Consider the following 6,850-nt stretch of genomic DNA (forward strand, 5'->3'; position numbering starts at 1 on the left):
AGACAAAAGACAGTCGTAGCCTACAACTCCCTGTCAAGAAAAGGCAATGAACAAACGTTCAAGCCTAAATACCTTGATTCTACAAAATCATGGTTAATAATTTAAAGCTGCCCTTGTGACTTGGCCTTTTTGTGCCATAGTTATATTTCAATTAAATTCGGGATAATTATAAAATCCTGAATAAAATAAAAATCCTTCCTTTCCTGCCAGTATTTATATTAAAAAGAGTCTCAAAGGGTATAACCTAGCTTGAATGTCATTAAAGACCTAGCTATGATGGTAAGACCTGTTTAAAGAGATTCAGATCCTTGTTAAACACCTGAAAACGTGTTAACACTCCTGACAACGGGTGATGCGATGAAATCACACTTGTCATCCTTATATTAGAAATCTTCCAAACCCCTCATTTAGCCTAATGATCAATAAGAACAGTGACTAATAAACGTCGAACATGATGTACACATCTAAACATCCATCTGGGATGTATACCTACGGGCAAAGATGTATACATGAAAAAGATAGTTTTATTTCATAACTTTTTGTCAAGACAATGAACTATGAAATTTTCCGATCCAAAGGAATCATTGATTATGTTTTAAAATTTCCCTAGTGACAAGGCCACTGTGCCATCAAAAGTCCTTTGGAACAAGCCCTTGTGCTATAAAATGTCGGTATGACATTGACAGTCGTGATTTATGTCCCCTGTCTAATAAATATGAAGGATTATATTCCGTTTAAAACGCCAAAGATGGTTTATTTAAAAACCTAGGCAAAACATAATCAAATAAACTAAATACTATCTATTGGCCTATATGGTTTATTCGCACCATGGCTATTTAATTATCAAGTTCGACAATTAACTATATGAACAAATTATTACCGCTTGGTTTGTAGCCTGCAAAGCTTCATCACGGCTGACTCCTCTAAAGCTCACAATCATCCAGTTGATTGGAATAATGATGCAAGACTGAACTTAACGGGCACCGAGCTACAGGCTATGATAGATATAGCCGTAAACAACGCTGTGGATTGTGCGTTGAAGGATCATAAGCGAAAGTGCGATGATACCCCAAATAAGGGTTATAAAAAGGGTAAGACCAGTTCAAACTATAACCAATCCAAGCCAAAGGAGGCAAAACCCGAATGTAAAACCTGCAGGAAGAAGCACTTCGGAAAATGTTTCTATGATCAGACCAGGGGATGTGTCATCTGTAAAGAGATGGATCACAAGACCCATGAATGCAAGGACTTGAAGGACGACCAGCAGTCAGGTGAAAAGACCAGATGCAAAACCTGTAGGAAATACCACCTCGGGAAATGCAGATTTGAGTCTCAGCCTCTACCCTATGGAATCTACAAGTCCAAGGAGCATAAGACCTTGGATTGCAAGAAGTTGGGAGACGCAACCTGCTATGGTTGCAATGAAAAGGGGCACATCAGAACAAATTGCCCAAATAAAACCAAGAAGCCTAGAGAGGCTAAGAAGACCAAAGCTGGAAGCTCTCAAATGAATGCTCAAGTGGCTATTCAGGATGACAATGTCACAACAGGTACTTCCTTTATCAAAAACGCTCATACTAGAGTATTATTTGATTCAGGTTCAGATAAGTCTTTCGTAGACAATGGATTTTGTAATTATTAAATATGCATGTTAAAACTCTAAGCGTTAAAGTATAAAGTAGAATTAGCCGATAGTACCTCAGAGACTGCTTCAGCAATATTAGATGGATGTTTTATATCCATTAGGAATCATTCTTATCCGCTGTCCTTCTTTCCGTTAAAATAAGAGGGACTTGATATAATGATAGGAATGGATTGGTCATCTTAAAAACCAAACCCATATTGTGGGTGATGAGAAGCAAGTAGTTATCAAGACTCCTTATGGTAAGCCTTTGACAATTCAAGGAGACATATGGTATGGATTGCCATGTATCTGCTGAATTTGGTAATTAATACCAAAGCTTCGAATAAGGAAAACTTAGAAGAGTCAACAACAGTCGCGATGCTAGCAATGCGACAAATGTTAATGGTGCGTCAAATGTGAACCTCAAAAATTATGGAGTTAATCCCCAGAACCGCAATTAACGCAGCTGTTGGAAAGGCTATAAGAAAATTCATGAAAAGGTTCAAGAAGCCAAATGCTGTTTGCTCTAAAACACATGTCACTGCTCATGAGAAGAGCTTTATTCATACTTCAAATGCAAAGAATAAACCCAGCAAAAGCATATATGGCAAGGAGCCCATTCTTTTTAGGATGTACTTAAAAGTACTTCGTCTCTTGGAAGTCAAGGGACTTCAATAGTAAAAAGGGGCCATCGATTACAGAAAATTGTTGAATGAAGTAGAAACCATTAAGTGTATCAGCGGTTATGCTGGAAAGGACTCGGTGAGGTATGCGTCACAGTCATTCGATGGCAATACCCTTGATTAGTGAGGACATTAATGAAGTCCACAAGAAAGATCCTCTTATACATTATGGGATGGTCCAAGTTTTAAGGACCCTACTAGAAAGACCTATTATTCGCATCGAAATGGAAAAAGATGGAATAAGAAATTTCTGACTCTCGCCATAAAGTTCTAGGATGTCGACAGTAGGTTACAAATGTTGATTCATTGGCTGAGATAGTACTCTATTCAAATTACCCAAAATCTAAGCTTAATGAAATAATCATTGATGATTTAGCATGGGCAATAAGAGGTCACATTAAGGTTTCAAAGCCTGCTCATTATAAATCCATTATGGATCTACTTAAGCTACTCGCGTTTTATAGATTAAGAAATAACCAGTCAAAGCTGAGATTGCCCTAAAATTTGTTAAAGGTTTCGCAGCTAAGTTTAAAAGGATTAAGAATGAAGGCGTGTAACCCTCCTGATGAATGATTAGAGGCAGTTTACATTAATAATGACCCCAGATATATCCCTTATTGTAATTTTGTTGCTAGGAGTTACGTTTGGTTTCAGGTGCTGCTAAGTCTCTCGTAAGACCATAAGTTTAGCAAACTTTTAGAAACTCTCCCGTAAAAACCTCAGATATTAAGTGTAAGGTAAAACTTACAGGTGAAATCGTAAGAACCATTTCTTCTGTTCCTATCAGAAATTTCCAATTTTGAGAATTCTAGAAGTATCCTCTCTCTAGAAAATGTGCGGCAGCACATAGTTGATATCTCTTCGATCTCTATCGATTGCGAATACCAGACAATATGATAAAAGCGCCATATGAGGATTTGTGTATCTTAATATGTCCCATAGATTGTATCCATGCCTGATCAGTGTGGAGGTTTAATGCATGGGATCACAAAGATATCCCGATGGTCATAGGGTACTAAAGTCAACTAATAGTATTCAAAGAAGATATCCATAATGGAATTGTCCAAGTAAATGTTCCCGAATAAGGAATTCGTGGACTTGTAACCTAAATGTGTCATTTATTTGACACAAGCAATGATGGATGAACTGAGGCCTGAGATTTGGAAAATCTCTGCAACCTCTTTGTATCTTAATTATCTTCTCCTAAGATTACCCTGTTACCTCCTGAGAGGCAAGTAGAGTTAAGATTTATATCCCATTTAGGGCTGTATTGATATGAAATCTCCAAGATGGCTAGTACCCTCATTGGATGAATCGAAACCCTGATTAAGTAAGTTTTGAAATAGAAAATTCATATAGCCTAACTCAATACTCCGAGGATTCGGTGTAGTTAATTAAGAAAGATGGTTCATTTTGCTTATGCATTGATTACCGCAACCCTAATTAGGCAACAATTAAGAATTGCCATCAGCTGCCCAGGATCGTCGATTTGTTCGACTGACTGTAAGGATTAACTATCCCTTAAGATTAGTTTTAAGTAATGGTTGGAATAACCATTTCACCTTGAGATGAGCTTTTCTATAATAGTTGATGTATAAGTATCAAAGCTGCTCCTTTGGATACCTTGCATAGATGGGATGTTGAACATCTATTGTTAGATAGAAGATTGGTAAGTCTAGTCATCAGGATCTGAGAGTTGCCTTGGAAACAACGAATAGGATCATACAAATCCATGATCATCTGTAAGTTGCCAATTTTGGCAAAAAATCAAGGATTAATGAAAATACTAACCCTCCTAAGTTCTTGCTAAGGAATAAGGTTCAACAAAAGATATCACCCTGGAAGGGTGTGCCAATTTGTTAATTATCAGGCTAGTTAAGCTCTGAATATATGAAATCATTCGAAGGAATCGAATGTATCAAGATCAAATAGCTTATAAGCTACAACCTATTTAAGGAGCTTGGCGGAGCTCGCAATATATTACACACTAATGGTTAAAGGATATGTTTCCCCAATTAATCAAGAAGCATTATCACCTAATGATATGCGGATTAATGAAGATTTTTGGTTTGATGAGAAACCCGTATCAATTAGAGATCGGCAAAGATAAGAAGCCCCAAAAGCATACATGTACCTATTATAGAGGTCAACTTGGGTGCTTGAAGAAGCCCCAAATATACTGTGGAAGTTAAGTCCATGATATATCAGAAAGTACTTCCAGCGTTTTAGCAAATCTCGAGGTCAAGATTTATTTAAGGGGTGAGGATGTAACACCTCGTAAAATCACGTCCAATGATGTATTGACACGTGTAATAAACCCTAATAAAGTCCAATATTGAAATTTAGGGACTAGTTTTTCGAAAAATCGAAAACGTTGATTATGAAAGGACTGGAAGTGTTAACATACCTAAAATAAGTTTCTAAATAACCTCTCACGATATTTATGTTCACAAATGAGCCACTGGGAGATCGTGTGTAGCCATTTGCGTAATTAATTGAAAGTTGCGCAATAAAGGGTTAAAAGCGTCAACATGTTAATTCTTACCTCTGAATGAACTTTTAGCAAACCGGGAGCTTCATGATATTTGATTATACTCTCGGGAATGCCAAATAATGTCCGTCTAAGGTTTTTATGCCTATAAGTAAAGTTACGCGCAACTTTGCAAGTTAGAGGGACTAAAAGTGTCAATATGTTTACGTATACCTCTGAATGACCTTTTAGCAAACCCGAAGCATCATGATGTTTAAAAATAATTTCAAGAATGTCTAATATGGATTAGATGAGGCTTCAATGCTATTAAATGGTGAGATGCGCAAGTTTGCGCAATAGAGGGACCTAAAGCGTCAACTTTTGAATATACGCCTTTCGGTGACCATTTAAGCGAACCGGAGCGTAGTAATAGTTAAGTATATGCTTGGTAATGACCAATATGGCCCATGAAAAGCTTGGATATCATTAAATGACATTTAACACTACTTTGCGCAATTAAAGGACTATTTGCGTCAAACTGCAAAAGTAGGTCGATTCGTATGATAACGGACCTTCCGGAATATGTCCATGAGTTAAACATACCCTATTTATTCTTTATATAGCTTAGATATAGGCTTTGAGGTGTTTGGTGTGCAAAAATAAACATTTACGTCATGCAGGGACTAAAAGTGTCAAAAAGCGCACAAGTTTGCATTTTCGCGCATATCTTGCATTCTGAACATCCCCGGACACCCAAAAATTTATGTAAGCACGAAAATATTTTATTTTAGTGTTTGGCTTGATAAAATTCCATTCGTCGCGTAATTTGGATCGTTTTTAGCGTCCGTCCGTGTTTCGTCGTAATTAGCCGAACAACGGGACCGTACGACCAAACGAACCGACATCCGGCATATTTTTGAGCATGTTTCATGTTCCCTATGCCTAGGCATCATTGTAGAGCCTTAAAAATGGTTTAACGGGCCTTAGATGTGTCGGAAATGGCATTTGGAAGTGCAGGGGCCAAAATTGTCAACAAATGGAAGTATATGTATACTGTACTGGTCCTTGCGGACCGCATATACTGACCCTTACGGTCCGTATAACCTGCGCAGCTCAAGAAAATCAGAAAACCAGCTTTGGTTTTGCTCTTTGTCTCACATACTTGATTCTATGGGCTGAATTTGGAACACCCATGGTTTTCTAAATCATTGGGCATACTTGTAGGGCTGAGATCGAATCCCGTTTACCGAGGAACGATCCTAACGGCTCTCAAAATCCTATAAATACCCTTTTTTGATTTGGGTTTCACTTGTACCATTCCTTCCTTTCTGATTTCTCTGAATTCCTTGAGGGTCTTGAGCTCCTTGAGAACCTCTTTCAGTCCATTGGACTCTTGTAAGTATTCTTTCGTGCTTAGTTTAAATCGTTTAGCGTTTATAGCCAAAAAGTCAAGCGTTTCGATAAAAGCTTTGACTTTTAAACGGTTGAGTCATTGTTCGCAACGAACATGGCTACGTGACCGTAATTAGATAGGTGTTTAACCCTCAAAAGGGCACCTCCTAATTACCACGTTTACTTAGTTGAATTGTCGGGTAAAATAAAAGTCAAACGGGTTAGTTTTAAATAAAATACATAACAATTAATATAAAAGTCATAAAATCAGTTTTCTCACTTTAATAACTTGGTAAGTATTAGTTGAACATGCCTAAGCATGATTCAACCCGACAATTCTAAGTATAGGCTCGGTTCGGAACCGAAAGTCGCAAAAGTTGACTTTTGCTTTGACTTTCAGTTCTGACCCGATTTAGCTTAGTTTAGATATGCCTTAGGATTCCTTTAGGAACATATTATAGGTTAGTATAACTCTCTAAAGTTATACAACTTGGTTCCATAGAAATCCTAGTTCATGCATGTTTCCGTTAAATGCCTAAATGTTGACCGTTATGCCTTTTGACCCTAAAACGAGAATTTTGAAAATGTGAGAGGACAATAATCTTTATTACTGATTTATAAACTTGTCCCTAAAATTTGACATCAGTTTGAGGTCTAGATTAGGAGTTATGCTCATTAGCA

The sequence above is a fragment of the Helianthus annuus genome, chromosome 15 (assembly GCF_002127325.2).
Source record: "Helianthus annuus cultivar XRQ/B chromosome 15, HanXRQr2.0-SUNRISE, whole genome shotgun sequence".
NCBI lineage: Eukaryota > Viridiplantae > Streptophyta > Magnoliopsida > Asterales > Asteraceae > Helianthus > Helianthus annuus.